Genomic DNA, 20,279 nt, shown 5'->3' on the forward strand with positions numbered 1-20,279 from the left:
CGCAGCCGGACGCTACACGAGAAAAGGCGACTTTGCACCGCGTTGAACTCTGGCGTAGTTTTTCCTGCGTCTAAACTTTTCCGCCTTCTTCTTTCTGACATATCTTCCGGTTAGATTTTCTTTTTGTTTCTCCTAAACGGTTCCCCGGAATGTGCGTGCTTGATGACGCGCTACGTAGACACCGGTAGAATGTTTTCCCGGGTCAATGGGAAGGAAAACAAAGCCACCCCCTCCCTCCCTTCGTTAGAATGGAATTCTCATAGACACGTGGACTTCGGAGGGTTCGCGGGGTCGGAGGGGTCAAGCTCGTTGGTCGAGGGTGAAATCGTTATTTAATTTGTGGCAGGCGAAGAAACTGGGATCCAATAGGGCCCAAACAAACGAGATCAAGACATCAAAACCTACGTTCGACGTCGAGTAAAGGGCCTTGTTGAAACGGGCCATTAAACATGGAACAGGAAAATTCCAACAACTGATCTAATCGATCAAGATCGAGCAACGATTTACGGATTTATTTTATGCTTCTTTTGGAAAGTCGTAGTCTTGATGTAAATGTCCCAATGGGGGAGTTAAACGAATGAGCGTTGGGATTTAACGACTGATGTCAATTGAACGAACACGAATCGTTCTAGATAAAAATTTGTCCAACGTAAGCCAATTACATTTTTAAATCAAAAGTAACGTTAACGATATCTCGTATTCATAGGCAATTTGTAAAAATTGGTACACAGATTGCCCAGTAATACAACATTGCTGTTACATCCGCGAGCATCATCAGGTCAACACGCATTCGCATGCGTCCATTGCCCCCGGCGGGAACCCCTAAATAATTGGATTGGAAAGATTATCCCGCAGACAGTCAGCTGGTCGCGGACGCTGGTTTACGAATTGTGGAAACATAACTAACGCCCAGGAGATTAACACGGCACATCATTTAACTCCAAAGTCCCTCGCTGGCGCTGAGAGCGTTGCTCTTCCTCTTTGAATAATGCATTCATCGCCATGTTTGCTTGCGCGACATGACGATCGGCGGAGTGTTAACCGCCAGAAAACGGCGATGCAATTGCTTCACGTTAACACCGATGTGCTCGGTTGTGTGCATGTTTGTCATACCCCCCGAAACACAGTCCAGAGTTGCAGCTCGCGTGCAATGCGGGAAAAAAGGAACAATTCAACTGCGTACTCTCGCTGCCAGCGTGTTGTGTCAGTTGCATTCTTCTCGACCTGCGCACACCAACGTCGCGAGCAAATTAAACCCAATCCGGCGAGTAATCGTTCATTATCATCATCTTTCACACCGCTAACCGGCACGTCGACGCTGCACCGATAATGCACCCTGGACGATCCGTCGGTGCAGTGCACGAGAAGCTGCATCTCAATACTGGTGCCTCACCTCCGTTACGCGAGGTTGTTGGTGTGAAATCTCTCGAGAGGCCAATCCGGTAACCGAATCTTCCTTTGCTCTTGCTCAACCGCAGCCGTGTTCTCATCTCCGGTGTTTTGTTTTTAAACGTGTGTTTGTGGCGGTGGATTTACCAACATAAGTCGCGCGCTCGCCGGTGAGTTGCATCGCGGCCGTGCGGTGAGTGGTTAATTAGATAATTTATCTTAATTTATATGCACAGTACACAACGCCTAGCGCGGCATCACACCGTTCCGTGCTCCCCTTCCTTTCCGCAACGGTCGTTTTATTTGGGGTTTATCTTTTTCATTCAACCACATCATAAGACATTACGGGCGAGCGCTCGGATTGGGGCTGTCTGGATGGTAAAGATGTTCTAATTTGGACTGACTGCGTCCGGCGAGACCGAAACGGTACACGTCACCTTGAGCTTTGGGTGTGTAAAATACGTCGGAATGTGTCTGGTTTCCCGTGGAAGGCAATGTATCCAGACGCTCACTTTTGGGTATTTCATCTGAGTTTGATTGATCGAAATTGCCTGATATGTACCTAAAACGAAAACGAAAGACAAAAATTATTAAAATGTTTTAAATAAAATATAAAAAATATTATTCATTTCCTTTTGCAGAAAACACAGATCTATTAATAGAAGATATCGAACTCTACCTTTTACCGCTGACTCACCAAGGACCGAGAGAGAATCTTTTACCGTTGCAAGTTTGCGGTAAGGTAAGGAAAAAGTCAACGACAAAAAAACCATTCACCTCGATCATCCCAGGTTAAGGGAATCAATTTTCTTCGCGATTGATTACAACCGTGTGCAAAATATACCGCTACTTTTAACGCCATCCGGCTATCTGGAGGTGGCGTTCCATCTCCGATTAAAACCAACCCATCCGTGCTCGCGTTCAACCCCGGGCCCGATGTGATACGACGAAGTGATTTGTGGCCAGAGATGGCTTTAAAGGAATGGCAAACGGAACGGAAATGTGATCCTATAATTTACGCGAACATATATCGCACCAAGGCACGGAGGAAGGCGCGCCCGGGGGGAAAATGGAAATGCCACAAAACCTTTTCGGGCTAATGAAGAGTACTTCCTCTTGCTTCGGTGAAGCTATTTCTAAATGAAAAGCTGATTGTTCTTCGCGCAAGATTGGTTGATTTAGTACAGGCATTAAAGGCCATTTTGGTGATGAATTAGTTCTTCCAAAGTTGGCAGTAATCGGAAATTGCTGTATGCAATCAAAAACAATTATCCCCGGACTAGCGCTAGAACTTCGTGCATGTACTATTCATTGAAGCAGTCAGTCAACTATACAACATCTGGCTTAATAATGAACAACAAGAATTAGACATTCTTTCGTGCAAAAAAAAAACAGGCAAGACAGCATACACGCTCGCCAGAAACATGTGAAACCAATCCAAATTCCGCCAGCACGGCATAAAAACGACACTCAAAAGATTAGTAGAACGAAACCACCGAAAGCAGGCTTGAGCGACCACAAAAACCCACAACTTTTTGCAGGTAAATCCCGGCTACCGTTACCTACCGCCTTGCGTTCAGGGAAGTGAACGCAGAAATCACATCTGAGATCAGGCAGACAATACACAGCATACAAAAAGAAAAAGGAAAACAGGGGACACCGGCTAGCATAGGAAATATTTCAAGAATTCGGTTCGCGTTGGCCAACGAAAAACCCGGCATTCCACGGCAGAGAGAAGGTCATAACTGAGGTTGTTGGATTCGCTTGGTAGGTTCTGTTCAGGTGCGTTCGCACGGCTAAAAGGTCGACATAAAAGGTAGCAAGGAACACAACATATGTGAAAATCAATTTACAATATTTCATGTCAGAAGAAGTTTTACGAGTAAAAAGACCCTCATATGTTAGGTTATTACAAAGATGTAACACTTTTGCATAACCATTTCGCGATACGGACGATTAAGTCATTTAAACCAAGACGAACCTTCCATTCAAAGATTTTTCCCGAATACACAATAAAACCTTGAAGTCATCGAATTCCAGTTGGGAAGAAAAATCAACAGTAGTATGATGATACTGAGTGGAATTTATCCCATGTTGGCATGCCACGCAAGGCGTTACGACGAAAGTGCTGATGATGGTAATGAAAGTCGATCGCAATGAATATGATAAGAATCTGGAAGAAAATTGCCTCTGCTATCAACATGGCACGCCACGCTAGGGGAACAATCCAATTCCACACGATTTTCAATCATCTATTGTGGTCACCCTGTTACACAGCACCCTGAGCTCCCAGAGCACACCAGCATAACAACCAACGGGAAACTTACATTTTTTACATCTTCCACATACACGAGGTAGCACGAGGTGCATCTGAAGTCTTCAGAGCTCGGTGAAGGTTCGGTTTATTGAGAAATTACTGAAATGAAATGTGCACCTCTCTCGATGAACCACAAAAACCCACATTACGAGGCGACCCATCCTTTCCGACACTCTGCGTCATCAAGTCTCGTCTAGCTCGTTTGATGGTCGTGATCACGCAGCAAGTGGCCCCCGTCATTAGACGCACTCAAACGGGGCGGATATCATTGCACTTGTACCGCAGACCCTGGCGTCTACGGAGCCACATTTGCAAGCATACGCTGGAGGCTATGCCGCATCATTACCCGCGCATAATGAGCGTTGGGCGTAGATGTATGCTTCAATCGTGCCCGCAAAAGAATAGCGATACCATCTGATAGTGGAGGAAGTTTAACCAGTGCTTAAAGCAAAGGAGGGACTCAACCTCGCAAGAGCAGGGTTGTTCTATCAACAAATCGTGGCATCATAGAAAAAAACACTGACCTCCGGGCGAGGGGATGTAAACGTGATAAATTGGAAAAACTTTTTCTCACGACGAGCCCACTTCCGACTTTCATTAGTTGGGGGGTCCCACTTTAGGAAAAAAATTGTGAAGCCCCCGAAAGCTTTGCTGTTCCTGCAGACCTTATGCACACCCACTCACGATCGGTCATACATATTTATGCTACGCCATGAACAAGCCACCGAAGAAAGAAAACCGAATGGACAAAACCATAATTTGTAATGATAATGCCAAACAAAACCGACGAATGAAAAGACGAGCGTTTTGTCGTTCGCAGCCAACGGCGTTAGTGTTTTCGTTTGACTTTTATTAACTGAGTGGTGAAATGAAAAAGGAAAAAGAAATAAATAAAATAAAACCATCTAGTTTTACTACCACCCTTTAAAGCTTTGAGCCAGTAGGAAAAATCACCAAAAACCTGCTTCGAAGTATACGAGGGTTTTCTTTAGTGACTTGTACCCCCTTGTATCATTTCCTTCTCGGCATACCGACTCCAGTGCAGTTGGATCAAAAATTCCCACGATTATCAGTCGAGCAGCACGAAGAGCACGCGTAACAATACCGCTTCGCTAACCCACACAAACACACCCAACAGCCCTTCAACTATTAGCGCCAGCGATCGGATAAATGCTGCAGTACGGGAACATGACTGAGCATAGAACATATTAACGCCTCATCATCACCCACTGTACTCAACGAAACACGATGCTTTCACGAAGGTGTGCATACTTGCGAATGAAACTGAGCTTGTGCTGTGTGTGACACTCTTCCATTGATTGCTTAACGAGTAAGTGAGTAGGTAAGCAGCTTTGGCTGCTGGGAGGTAAACAATATTGGCTTACTCACCACCACCAACACCAAGCAGCACGACAATAAACAATGACATTAGTAGAGAACAATAAGTGAAACATAGAGTTTCCTCTACGCTCGATTCCCCGCGATATTTCATCTGCGCCTGGGGAAAACGACATAAAGTACCGGTGCGCGATTGCTTATGTTTCTCCTGGGGGTCCCTCTAGCGCAGGGGTCGGCAAAGTCTGGCCCATCAGATTCTATACGGCCAAAACTATATTCTATATACCAAAACTAAAACATTTGAAATCTTATCGAAGTTGTTCACTATACCACTGTTTTTTCTTCCTAAAAAGGTATATACCCAGGCAACTTACTCGTTTACTTTTAATACACTTTTTCGATCTCATTTCAGGTGGCTCTATTGATCGTTCAAAAATCCCTAACTCTCGTGAATCAAACGACAAAATAACATGTTAACTGTCCATCCACGATAACTACATTCAAAGAATACAATTTGCAATGTTCAAAACATCCCGAAGCAGAGTTATTTTAATTACAGACAGTACGTCAGCAAAATTTTGCTACGCCAAAATAATTTGAGTACTGGTTAATTTTAATCACGATAAAAAAGATCAATTGAAAAAGTATAACGAATCAAAAGTATAACGTTATCTACATCTATTTTGGAAGCACAAAATTCAACGAAAATAAGTATCAAAATTAATGGTTAAATGTTGAACTTTAAAATATTCTATCTTATCTTTATGTAGACCCTTTTTTGCTATTTGGCCCTTTTGAAGAAACGTGTGCCGACCCCTGCTTTAGCGGATGGGATTCAGCGTGGAAGTCGTCCCGCGAAGCGAAGCGATGACAAATGGAATTACTTTCACTCATTAGGTTTGCTAATGATGTGCCAACACAGCGGAGAAACACAATACAACCGAAACCAAGTGGCTTAGAATGGGACGCGATGGAGATAAATAACGTTAAATCAAGAATGAACCCAATTTTATCATGAAATCATCGTTGGTGCTTCCGTTAAATTAAGGTCTATGTAACAAATAAAGTGATTGATTGTGAAGTGAAACCCAATTTCTACTAGTCGTTAAACAATATGGGTTTTAAAGAGTGATAAAATAAAATCAAAATGAATGAATTAATTTGACGAAACTGCAACAGAATGGCCTACAGCTCAACGGATGTTATTTACTGCCATGTCCTCGTAGCCTCCAGATCTGCGAATGCAAAACATTCCCTTTGCCATGCGTACTCTTGGCGAACGCGAATGCATCGTTAATTGAATGTCGACCGTGGAAAACAGCTGATTGATGGAAGGTTAATCTTTACCTGTCACCGGAGCATTCAAGCTTCGCAACTCAAGCAACAGAACCAGACGTGGTGTACCCTCGGAAGGCTTCGAATTCCTCGTTCCAATGATAGTGAAACGCTCGCCGAGGCACAATCAGCGGGTACCAATTTGCGCCGGGTCCGGAACAGCTGACACACACTGTTGTTGGTTGGAGAAATAATTATGCTCCGACAATTTGTACCAGCCAAAGTCCGTAATCAACGACCATTTTTGCCACGGCCTTTAACAGCGACATAGGCAGCTCCCAACTCCAGGGGAGGAAAATATAAAGAATCTTGCCGGCTTTTCGCTCGCCATCTTTTCATGTTTGCCGCGCGCGGAGAGCCTGCGAAAACGTTAACAAGCCTCCGAAGATCGTTCGTGTGTTCGCGTTTGATGCTGGTTGCGGCGGCGAGGTGAAAAACGTACCTTTTGCTTGGCGGCGAGACGAAGGTCAGATTGGTGCGCGCCGGTGATTTGTCAAGTCGTCTGTCTCGCAATTGGATCATTGGCGAAAGACGCCGTCGTCGGCGACATTTGGCACTGAAGGAGAGCAACGCAGCATCGAACTAATAAATGACAACGAGCGGAACGAAAAGACGAAGTGGACCCTGGCGGGATTAATAATTGAGGCCCCCTAGAGGGCGGTAAAGAGGCAGTTGTCACATAAAGATGATGATGAGCCGATTTTGGTTACATTTTTGGACATTAATGCAAGACACTTTAAATTCATTTAGAAAGGCGTTTGAAACTTTAAGCTTACTTATTATGAGATAAACACGTACATACAAATTAGCAAACAATTTCAACCTGTTGAACAACATGACAAAATAAGAGAAAAAAATATCCTAAACAAAACGTCTGTGAAGGGAAAAATCAAAGTTAAAATGAAATCACTTTAAATTCACGACCATCGAGACGATAACTCAAATACAGTGTAACTACCATCATTATGTATTCATTCCTGTGTTTGAAACATACAACTCATTTGCGTCGAGCAAATAACTATCATGGAAATGGTAAAATCATTCGACTGTGTGCGCGGATGACATTACACGAAATCAATATCCTGCCACAATGGGGAAAAAGGGCGGAAAAAGCGTGTCTCCCAGAGCACGACACCGAGCACGTAGCGCATACAAAAACCGCGTCACGTTATCGTTCTTTGGTTCCGGATCGCAAAACGAAGGAGGGAATCTTCCGCGTGCGAACACGAGTCATACGCCGTTCGGAGACAGACGAAAGCCAAACTTTTCCACCCGATAACAGACGGGCGGAGGAGGGACAGGGAGGGAGAACGAGAGAAAATGAGTCGATCATACCAGACGATGGCCATCGAAACGGTCACAACGGTTTGCGTGAAGCCCGCAACCCTTTCCCTTCGACGTTCAAACGCCGATTTTGTTTTTATCAGTTGGAACAAACACACGACTACAAAATCACGTCAGCAACGTGACGCTTTCGTCCGAACTCCGCACCGGCGACCACCGCGGGACACACTTTCGGTGTGTTTAGCTGTATCTAATGCTCAAGTCACATGCTGGCTTGTGTCGATTTTCTTCATTCTTTTTCCCCCACAAGCGAAGAGTTTTCCTTCACCATTGCAAGCAAAAACCTCACCACCAAACCCCGAGCTCCATTTTGGCACGTAATTGTATATGGATGGTGGCTCCGGTCCTTGGGTTCACAACACAATCGTTTCGAACCCGATTAGGAGCGCCACCCGATTGATTGCCGGATCAATAGACGCACGGTCGCGGGCAATAAAACGTCGATGATCGATGCTGCTGCAGCGTGAGCCGATAAGAGGAGAGAAAAACCTGCATTACGCACCTGAGAGCCCCACACAGTGGTGACGACAAGTCATTGCCGACGATGACGAACGATTATCGAAGTGGTGTTAGATTTGCAGCAGAATTGGAGAAGGAGTAAAAAAAAGCCCCCACCCAGCTTCAAATGCACCACACACACACCCTCACACGTTTACGCCATTTCTTTCGCCTCACTTGTGCAGCGTTGCAAAATTGCATTTCGTCGATAACATCTACGTGCGAAATTGAACATCGCCACATTATTGAGGTGGACTTCGGTCGGATGTCATATGGAGGCACTCGCACGAAGGCTCCTTACAAGCACGACCAACGGCGGTAAAGTAAGGTGGGGCAAAAGTGTACACATTGGAACGGTAAATTTCAATCTATAACAATATTCAGTGAACAATATTTCAAATATTTGTTACGAAGTATAACACGAAAACATTTATAAATTAAAACGAAAAGATAAAATAGTCGAGGATTCAAATGAAAGAATAAACAAACTGTTGAAATATTTCAACATTAAAAAACTGTTTTCATCCCTCAATTTGACATTTTAAGAATAATCAATGCGTTGAAAAGTATTTTATCTGCACAAAAAAGTATTTTTAATTAGAACTTAGCATTCAGGGCTATGAGTGAAGCTCTCAGTGAAGTCTGCGATGCATTTGACTTTAGCTTGACACAGTCCAGCTTTCATGATCGTCTCCAGTAAATGGTATTGATAAGAATAAAAATAAATTATGAAAATATGAAAATTACGGCTTCCTAAACTGAACTCCAACCTTCAAAGTTTTCTAGACTAAATACTTTTTTCTGCTGATTTTATTTGAAAAAAATAGACCAAATATTGGTGCACAGACCCGAATATTGTGGTAAAGCTTTCATTATTTACGTAAAACGAACAAACTTCTGAACACTTTTATTAAATTATTTCTTTATTAACGTTTATTATGCATTTTCCAAAATGGGACAAAATAGATCAATTAAGCAGCACAAACGTTTTTCGTATAACTAGAACAGTAGTTATAGAATCTTTAAAAATTCATCGTGATTTGCATTGTTACAGATTTAGAATGATTTAATAGAACCCAATGATGGTGCTCGCGCCCTTTTGCCCCGTCTTACTATAATCGCCACAGCCACATCGTTAGCTTGAGGTGCTGATTTGATGCAGATATCATCTTGACGCGCCCATCCACCAAACCACCATGAAAAGTGTGAGGTCGTCCGGATCCAAGTGTGGCCGATTGCCTCAAGCTGAATGCATTGAGACTACATTTACAACCTCCACTAAATACCTCACACGCGACTTCTAGACGGACGATTGGCATGCTCCGCGCATACATATCACTTCTTCTCTCCCCGTTTGGGCTTGGTTTAGAAGACACCAGGGGCCGGGTGTAATTAATATTGATGAACCTTCCTCCTGCATCGGCCAGCGAACCTCTTCTTCGATCTCGAGGCATTCGAACGCACCTGGGATGGGGGTCGACGACGAGTGGAGGGGGCTGGCTGGTGCTGCTATCCATTTAATTTCAGTCCGGTCCAGTTACTACACCGTAAACGTATCGCTTCTCCACCACCTTTGGCTACTAGAACCGAGCTAGCAGCAGAAAACCGCCCTTAAACTCGTGCCCGATGGACCGAAACCGAGCCACCGCCAGAAAGCAAGCGCTTGACACAATTCTCCCGAGGGAAAGAGAGAGGAAGCGCTTTCGTAATTTATTGACTTTCGGGGTTTTGGGTCTGGGACGTAAATAAGTAATCGTGTAGCGTCGTCCGAAAATTGGCTGCGGCGGACTTCTTCCGGTCGATGTCCATATAAGAACGCACTCGGGCGCTCCCCGGCGCCTTGCGAAAGAAGAGGCAATGACAGTTCCGCTAGAAACGGTAAATATTGAATGAGATTGAATAAACACTTAATCAGTTTTGTTTATTAATCTAGGGAGCTCGAGTCATTCTGAAGTGGACAGTAGTTTAGGACTACTTAAGGAATGAGAATGTTAAGATTGAAAAATTACCATCAAGAGTTGTCAATGTTCCCAGCCATAGAATTTGTAGCACAAGTAGAGATGTATTAAAGAAATCATAATGTTATATATTAACTACAGGCAACTATGTTTACTGGTTCGGTGTCTTGCCTCACTTTGTGCACGTTAAGTAAGTGTTGCGTCTTTTCTAAATTGTATTTTACGATTGCACTTGTCCCCTATGACGATAAATTATCACTCAATATTGCCTCTAACGGAGCTACACCATTTCACCAAAGGCCCTCCAGCTTGCGGCGGCCTCAAGAAAAGAGATTTTCTGGCTTCGCAGAAAATTGCAGAAGAAGATTAAACGCTTTTAAAACGGGCTTCGCTCGGTTTATCTCCCGTTCTCCATCTTTGCCCTCCGTCGTTCGTTTCCCCACGAAGCTTTTGCGGTTCGCGTTGCAAAAGCGTTGGGCAAAAAATAGCCTACGGAACAGGTCGGCCTACTCGGTGTGTCCACCTCGAGGCTTTCCATCCCATCCCCGCGCGGCATCAGTAGAACCGACCGATAGGAAACAATTTCAAGTTTGGTTTGGCATGCAGCACCTAAGCCATGCATCCTCTCCACTGGTTCTCCACAGGCCATCAACCCCTTATCGGGCCACCCTCCACCCCCTTCGGAGCATACAACTGTTTCTCGTCGCCAACAACTGGGTCATGTCGCCACAACCGTTACCTCGACTCTGTCCACCCCTGAAGTGTGAAAATCCGGGCGAAGATTCTACACGAGGTGTTCGCTGGGTACCCGCAGAGCGGTGTCGGTACACCGAATGGCGACCCGGTTGACCTACTAACCTAGGCCTAGGCCCTTCGCCACAACCAGAAGATACCAGATGGAAGTAGAAGCATTAGCAGCGGGAGCAGCATTTCTTCAGGGGCGAATTTGTGAAGGGCATTTGACAGCAACCAGCATCCGAGAATGCGCCACACGGGACTCGGTCACAGGTTTCTCTATTATTACCACACTTGCCCCCCCGCTATAAGTGAGGTTTCTTTCAGTCCCCTTGCCGTGGACACAACGTTTTTTGTGTGTGCTCTATCGCTTCCATCAGATCCTATTACTCCCAAAGAGTACGCTGCGTAGACAGAACGGGAAAGGGAAAATTCCGGTTGGCCGGAGATAGGTACATTGTCCCATAACGGAGTATTCGCGCAACGCCAGAACGTTTCCATTGGAGGAATAAAAATTCAGCAACAACCAAAAGAACCAACGAACCGCGTTTGGCCAAACAAACGTGCTCCAGCGAGGCGTGAAGCATAGAAAAGTAGAGCCGGGCGAGCAAACTTTAAGTCGAACTAAAAACAACCCTTCCTTTCCCCCAAAGTGTGTGTTCCGTTCCGTTTTTATCACTGTCCACTGAGTAGACAAGGGTCGTTGTTTCACCCTGGAAAGCTAATGGAGAGCGTGTACGGTCCTTCACACTATCAAGCCGTATCATGCCTATCGTCCACCGCATGGCGTCTGTTGAGGTGAAGTGGTTGTTTTTTTCGTATCACAACTCGCTAACATTTTTTTTTAGTTTGAACAATTTCACCGGGATCGGCATAGCCTTGACTTTTTGCGCTCAACTGTAAGGTTGCAAGGGAGAAAAAACCAGTACCACAAACATGCGACAAACATCGCGTAATGGACGTAACTTGCAAGTCTGGCCGCGAATTGGCAGAAATAGGAGCTGCTGGGAAGGCAAGAAGAACGAGAAGTAGAGGTAACATGTGTCGTTATCGTAAATAACCACAGGTCCAGCTGGTATTCGTTGTCAAGCAGCCGTGTCCAGATGTTCTGAAGCACCTTGACCTCGGAATGGTCGATATTGGAAGGAGGAATAAGGGAATATATTTTCTCTAAACTAAGCTCTAACATGTCGTACATCATTGAGGCACAGAACTGACAAAGAAAGATTTATATCACATGAAATAAAGTGTTTAACAAACAAAGATTCTAAAATGTGAGAAGACACTGATGTTGGTAGTGCACCATGCACAAGGAGCTGAATAACTGGTAACTCCTCTTTAGATCAAGATGTGTCAGAACAAAATGGCATGGAAGAACTTGACTACTATGCGTGCTACAGTTTAGTCACGGGCACGTTTTACCACCTGCAACAACGCGACTACACATGCAAGAGGAGAACACAATAAAGAAACACATACGAGACTCTAGCTTCTGTGGATGTAGGGAATGCTTCTACGCCTTCGTGGTTGACTGCACCGGATTAATAACCGGTAGATGGTGGAGGGAATTTCGCGATTACTCATCGTACCTGTAGCGGACACGCTTCCCTTCCTCCTTCTTTATGGGAATGATGGATTCTTCCGCGAGGTCGTTGCCAACGAATCCGTTGCACCTTTGTGCGTCATACCGATGGCGAAACGTTGAACCGAATATCGCCCGGTGTGAAATGCGAATTCCGATGGTGACTCGATGGAACTCGCTCGTGGTCCCAAGGTCTACCAAGTAGAACTTGCTTAATTAGTTTATTGTTATTAGTGCCAGAGCTGCCGATAGGCTACAGTTTTGCCGAAGGTGGTCTTGTTTTTGGTTCATTTACATAATTGAACATTTATTAAAATGACGGAAATTGAGGCACGGAGAAAACAGAACCTTTCAGAAGCGGCGTGTTTTACCGATAGCGAGAGGTTTTTTTTCTCATCTAACGTATCTACCGCCCCCCACCGTTTGCACGTGGTTTGTTCTTCAATTAACCGCCCGGGTGAAGTGTTTCACCTTCTAAACATTTCTTATCAGACGAAACGTACCGCTCACTCGACGCCTGGGTTGAAGAGAACGTCAGAAACAACTGAAGGCAAACATTTTTACCGTTTTATATGCGATGCCGTTCACTTTATTAACCGGTTCTTGGGGACCACGAGTTGGTGCAATAAACGAAAAAACAAACCCCATTTCCACAGCAATATGTCAAAGAGTATGTTTGCACACTATCGTCCCCGAGGTGTTTCGTTAACCTCCATGTTTTTTTCCTTTTATCATAAACATCTGGACTGGCATCCGGTTCGGCGCTGTTTACGGAGAGAAAAGTTTACGTCCTTTTACGGTGCAAAGTAGACATCCAGTGTATCGCGAATACCGAGAAACGTTCATTTCTCCCAAGGGACGAGGAGATGCACCCTTTGCAGCTGCATCCACAAACGATGCTGAACGAAACGGAAACAAAACAATACACCTTTCCCCGTGTCTCATGTTTATGCGATTCTCTTCCCTCACTTGGTGGAAAATGCATCCCACATTACTTCCACAGCTCTTACGCTATTCGCGGTAAGCATTCCTGCGCGTTCCACTTTCCACCGATCGTTTTGGTCAATCAATAACCAATCAAGGCGGGAACGTGGTTTTGGCGCCGTCAGGGCATAATTCAAACCGATGCAACTCATGACGATGCGTCGCAGTCGATACGCGACATAATCCCACGAAAACAGCGGGAGCCAAATGAAGGTTTAATGAGGATTTATGTTTTCCCCTAGTATGGACCAACACCAACCAAGTCACCTGCTTTTCACTTGGTGGTCCAGGAGTTGATTGTGAGTTGTTGGAAAGCGTGTAAAACTCATCCCCACCGTGCACAGCATGGGTTGGGTCACGTAATGTAAAGAAAATCGGCTGAACAGAAGTAAATCGCTTCGGGACGTCTTTTTAATCGTGCTTGGGTAAGGTTTGTCCAGAATTGAAAACGACACACTTTGGCGAAAAGCCAAACGACACTCGATGGGGCTAAAATTGGTAGACTGTCTAATGAAGATTTGTTACGAGCTCATCTGAGCTTGATGACGGTTTTGGTGTGAGAAAGGAATGCAGAACAATGCATGCGCAGCATCAAAATAGTTTAATTCAGCCAAATGTGGTTCACCGATTGGGAGAAGCAGGGTAATGGGCGTATTTTACAACCAGTTTGAAAATATGACACAAAAAGCCTACTTCGAGAAGATTCATCATCATTCAATCCTTCAAAAAATAATTACGAACCATTTAAATGAAAAGCAGATGTCTTCAAGCGTACCACCACCAATAAGACCTTATCGTGAGGCATCGACCACACAGCAACCAGCTCACGAGCGACTGGAAACTATCTGTTGCTCCCGGCCGAAGACCACATGGAACCGTAGAGCATATGTAAATGCGGCCAAAATGTGGAAACAGGCGGCAAACCGTACGTGCTGCATCATTCCCCACGCCAGAAGCCGAAGCCACCGGAGAGGATGCGTTATCAGCTGATAACGCTTCGTCCGCGTCAAGCAATGTTGACTTGGCAAGGCGGGGAAATATTGTACTGACGATTGGTGATTAGCACGCGCCACCCCTCGACTGGTTTCGTTGACCTTTCGCAACTTTCTCCGGGAATGCAAGACGCGAGAGGGCATCAAAACATCGAGTAGGACGTGATGTGAAGAAATGTGTTAAAAGTCGTGCGTGCTTCCTCTTTCGAACTGACGTTACATGCTGGTGCGATAAGAGGATTATGCACCGTGATGATGCGCTAACCTTTCATTCTACGGGTCGGTTGTGCAACCAAACCATCCAGGTCACACTTGAGGACTTTAACCGAACGGTAATTAATAGCCAAGGTAAAATAATAATTTACCTTCAACCTAAAAATGACAGCTACCAAATACAGAACAACAAAGGGCTGGTTTATGTTCCCGTTCAACAACCTTTGCTGACATTGACACACTGATGACAGATAGGAGAAGGAAGTAACCCGCCGGTGGAAGGTTGGGCTCGTTCTTTGCCCCTTTCTAAGGTGACGCATTAAACAGATAAAGAAATACGTTTGTTTTCGTTAAATGAATCAATCGAAGAACTCTAACTTGTCTTCCTTCGGGGAAAAAAACAGAAGAAATAAATTGAAAATAAGTATTCCACACCAGCAAAAAATAATTGGTTCGCCTACACCTGAGAAATTGTAAGTTGTAAAACATGTGCACAAATGCATCTTAACTCTTCAGTAACACAGTACTCGAAAAACATAATACGTGTATCATAAAGAAGTGCGAGAAAAACAGCAAATGCACTGCGAAGTAAAGTAAACAGATTCACTCCTCCGGAAAAATTACCTCCCACTTTGGACCGAGTCTATTTTCGGTCTAATCGCATTACCTTCTGCGCGGGATATCGAGGCAGCTGAAGAAATAAAAATATGTTTATACAGCACACTCGAGAGGCACAACAACAAGCCGCCAACCAAACCAAGAACGATGGTCGTGCCGGTCTACGCCACGAAACGGGGCACCTTCGGTCGGCTTTCGCTAGCACTCCGAGTAAAAGTAAAAGAGACCGTGCGCCGTCTTGGGGCTCGCCATCTCCGGACGCTTGGATGCATAAACGAGGGAATTACACGACCGACGGAGCATAATTAGCCCGGACAGAAATTGAGCCTTCTGGTAGCGCTTCGGTTCGGTTTGTGAATTGCGAAGGGCAGGAGTGCAAAAAAATAAATCTTATTACATCACCGCGCCCGGACATCCGGCAAATTAACGGAGCCCCGAGGAAATTGGATACGCGGCTGATTTTGGGTAACAAGTCGATCCAAAAAGTGTGTCGCCAAAAATTACGGCTTTACGAAAGCAAACGAAGCCGATCTTTGCGAAAGGTTAGAGTGGTCGTTTGTAAGTCATTCGATTTTAACGGACGGCATTTGTCCGCAAAACTAATTGCCTTCTTTCGATCAACAAATTAATAAATCTTTCTCCACGCTACCGGAGACTCCCGTCTTACGATTCTTTACTCAAGAGAATGGCAATAAAAAAATCAACCCTAATTGCAGCAGCTTCCTATAAGGAGTTCAATGATTCACTGCTAAGAAATGCAACGGATCGAGCATCAGGGTTGACCGCGAAACTCCCCAAGTAGGACCCAACCCCTCTTCATTTTACCAACCCAGGTCAAGAAAAACGGTATGCACGATCGGGCTTGATTGCACCGTGTCCAACTCCTTCTGTGGAAAGTTGTCCCTGCGTGTGTCCATACGTTGAATCTCCACCGTAAATTCCTACAAAGCTGGGTGTACCTTTTTTCTTAGTCTGAGGGTTTGGATTTCGCTTTTTTCTTCTTGCGGCAACTTCTGCGACATTGGCATGTTGTGCTGTTGTGCGTGCGGGTTTCGATCCGGAGAGTAATGACTTCTGTCATGTTTCCGTCTGTACGCGTCGCATTATTGTCCACCACGTAAAACCCGTCCCGGAGGCCTTTTCCAACCCGGGGTTGGGAGGCAAAGTGTGGACACTCGATGCATTCTGGCAAGCGTGCTTCACTGATTTATCCGGTATGTCTCCTTTCTCCGGCGTGACGACCGGATCCGGTCAGCGATATCTCGCAAATGTTAATATCCGTTACGCGGAAAAACCAGTGGAGGCTAAATTTATATAATATATTTATTGGATTGATAATTAATGTGAGCAATCCTTCACAATAAGTATGGGGAAAATAACAAACTTTCCGATAAATTTGCACGGCTGTCAAAAATTAAAAAAAAATTCATCAGTCTACAGCTTTCAAATCACACCAACCAAGTTTGCTAATAATTTTATCCATCTTCCACTTTCACCACGGAAAGCCCAATTATCCATCCACAATTTGTCTCTTGTGCGTGTGTGTCCCTCTTCTGAAGCGACACCACTGTAAGCCACCGTCTTAGCCCTACTTTCTTATCAGACGTCTTTCAGCAAGGAGATAATCTTCCTCCACCACTCGTAAGTGGCATCGTCGGGTGCATTGGGCAACCTAAATAAATCCACGTTCTCTTATCGGACAGCGGTGGTGGCCGGAAAGGAGAGGGGGTCCGAGGTGAAAAAGGCGCGTTTTCACTTTCGCAAAGGTTTTTGTTTTCTTTCGCTTCCTGCAAAACCAGGGTTTGGTAGGTCGTGCTGGGTGACCATCATTATCGCAAACCAGCAGAAGAAACCATTTTTTTCATTTTCTTTAATTCCTCCGGTCGCTGATAAGACAGACTGACACAGCTACAATCGGGCCCGTGTGTTGTTTGTGCCGCGAGCTGGGGAACTGCAGAGGGCATAAAAGCAACCAACAGCCGCCTTAAATTACGCATTCCAAAACAAACCAACGTCACTGCGGGCGGAAGTTTAATTCCTTCTTATATTTTTGCGATTCGAACAGCGAAACGAACCGTCTCGATCTGCGCGAGTCTTTGCCGAAAGACAACAGGTGCAACGAAAGAAACCGCGAAACGGCTGATGGAGATCTTCTTGGTAGAACTATTTTTCCCTGCTCCAAGTGTCGTGTTCTACCGAGAGAGCAGCACATTAAAATAAAAATCCCCCCTCGGTCGTAATGTGCACCGGGAAGTGAAGGTCGGACGCAAACGGGAGGCTCGAACGTTCCTTGTAGCTGTGGTTCTGGTGCCGGGGCCCCAGCAGCATCGCACAACTGGAATAACTGGTTCGACTGGATCAGCAACGGTTGAGATCCGTAGACATTAACCTGTTCCCGTACCGATCTCGATAACGATCGGGCAGAAGGGGCCCGGTGTATAGAATGCCAGTTGGAGAACGTTTTCATATCCACGCTGGGGCTTAAACGACCGCAGTTAAATTAATGAAAATATTCTGGGACTGCCACAGCGAGAAACGCTGTATAAAACGCGTAGGAAAAATGGTCAATCGGGCAGCGTTTGTTATGTTGATTAGTAAATATTTTCAAAGAACTCTTGATAAGATAAGTGCTATGAGCTAGTCACATTCTGCGAAACGAAACGGTGATGTTTACCTTAAAAAACTTTATCAAACTAAATAATCCACACGTATTGAGAAAGGTATGGTGGGATTAAAAACAACATTTAGGCGGGCGTTGGAAAGTATATTCAATCAGATCAGTTTTGCGACTTCAAAGAAAAAGCCAAACGTGATAAAATACGCAAAACAGAATGTAACTAGCGTTGAAATAGATTGTAGGAACATGTTTGCTGATAATTTTGTAAATGATGATTATATCTTAAAAAAGGAGACTGGATATATTTTCTTAAGTTGGTTCGTTGAAATTAATTTACGTGCACTGAGACTGTAGCTCCACAGAAGCACGTTAACATGTCTTCCATCGTTCCGTCATAGAATTTAGTTTACCATATTAAAAAAGGGGGATTGTTTTCGTGTTTAACATACCTTTGGGACATTCGATCTTTTTGGAAGACAAGTTTAAAGAATAGAAAAAAAACATGACCTGCTCCGGTGGATGTAAATCTCGAGTAAAACAAATCTCCAACCAGGAGAATAATAGCAGGTTGATTTCATCTCGGTAACCATTGGGTTCGGCAGTTCTATTCTTCAAGGAAGATGACCGACAATTTACTTTAGCTTACCTGCTTTTGAGGTCCGTTCAGTTAAGTCGAGCCCAAATCCTGTGAACTGACGGCAAAAAGGATGACCGATGGATTTTCCTGCTGCGCTTTTCGTTCCGGTGCTTCGACGACGGGATAATTAAAATTGTGCCTGTGTTTAAAACCGAACGAAGATCGGAAAACAGACACCACGAAAACAATCTAACCGAGAGACGAAGGACCGAACAAAGTAGTCCTCTCGAAGGACGTTTCAACAACACTTGGACACCTTGCTTTTTTTTCTAAACTTTTTCTTTTTCACACAAAGTGTGGGTTTAAACCACGTTTCCACAACACATTAAACTTCACCAGGTGATAACCACCTTTCACAAAGATTTTCTTCGTAGCACGTTTTCTCAACGATTCACAAAACCAACATTTACTGAAATCAAAACCACTACCAAACGAAGCAATGTTAGTAGGCTTCTCAATGAATAAGTCGCTTTTTTCCGGGAAATGGAAAGCATCCGAAGTAGCTGTTAACAATGCGAAAAGAAAACCGGAAAATTGATGAAATTCTGCTAGCACATTCCTCTACAGTTTTTCTCCTTGCGAATATGAATGAGCTCCATAAATCACTTCAACAAAAAATCGAAGAAACACCAACACAAATCATAAACGGCGACATCCTTTTCTATCGATTTCATTCTTATTCACTTTATGCTACGAGGACGTGTTTTCCATTCGTGCTAGGTCCCACAACAAAACGAAAATGGTTGAAGTTCTATCGCAACACCAACAACCCGCTGTCAAGACTGTCTCGCGCCTGGAAATCTGCACCGTTCTGGAGCTTCCCGATGTCTATTGGTTGCGGGTTGATTGTAACCTGTTTTTACGTTCCTTGCTACAGCACTTATTTCATGTTGTGACGCTCGAGTAAAAAGAAAGCTCCGAACTTTCTGCCACAAAGAACTTAGAACACACCAGTAAATAATTATGTTGAACGTTGAAAAACAGCACGACGCGTCTTTGACCAGGTGGAATGAGACGTCGTCTAGTCGGGAAACAAGCAGCTTGTACCTTATGGTTGTTAGGTAGGCACGTGCACTACTGATTCGATTGCAAACGTTTTCGATACTATCACACCTTTTTTCAGTTATTCTTATGTTAAAATCATCAAATCAAAGCGCACACTAGTTTTGTGTTTTCTAACAACGTTACGACGGACTACAAACACGTCCGACCGAGTCGACAGCACAACTGAAACTGTCAGACTTAGTGTTGGCAGAATCGCGATTTGGAAGACTTGAAGATTCGATCCCTAGATGGATTCCAAAGATTTGAATCCCATCTGAAATCCATCTGATGGATTAGATTGGCATTCGAATCACATTTGATTTGTTTGAGACTCGATTTGATTTGGCTCTGACTTGATTACAATCTATTTGAATTTGATTTGAGTCGAATTTGATGGGGATTCAGATAAGAATAAACAATTTCCAGACCGGTATTGATTTCATGGATTGGGATTCGGATTTAGGAATTCGATGTACCCACCACTAGAACGAAGCAGCAGAGTGCCAACAAGCTTAAAAAACCTTGGTCAAAGCTTGGTTGTTATTTTGTGCTGAAATAACAATTCGATATCGCTAAACCGATTTGTATATGTACCCTCTCAAATGAAGAGTCATTTCTAGACACTGTGTAGCAAAGGATCTTTCTGTTTTTTTTTTCTAGTTTTACAGAAAAGTTGTG

General features: G+C 44.3%; 1 protein-coding gene across 1 annotated transcript in view; it reads right to left on the reverse strand.

Annotated features, from left to right (window-relative positions):
* Positions 1–19,702, reverse strand: part of LOC131267652 (uncharacterized) — a 98,516-nt gene extending 78,814 nt beyond the window's left edge. Inside the window, exons 1-2 of the mRNA XM_058270579.1 lie at positions 19,671–19,702; positions 18,567–18,981 (exon numbers count right to left, since the gene is read on the reverse strand). The gene's annotated coding sequence lies outside the window, so the exon portion shown is untranslated. The remainder of the gene's footprint in view (positions 1–18,566; positions 18,982–19,670) is intronic.
* Positions 19,703–20,279: the final 577 nt, after the last annotated feature.

This window comes from Anopheles coustani, chromosome 2 (genome assembly GCF_943734705.1).
Source record: "Anopheles coustani chromosome 2, idAnoCousDA_361_x.2, whole genome shotgun sequence".
In the NCBI taxonomy this organism is placed as follows: domain Eukaryota; kingdom Metazoa; phylum Arthropoda; class Insecta; order Diptera; family Culicidae; genus Anopheles; species Anopheles coustani.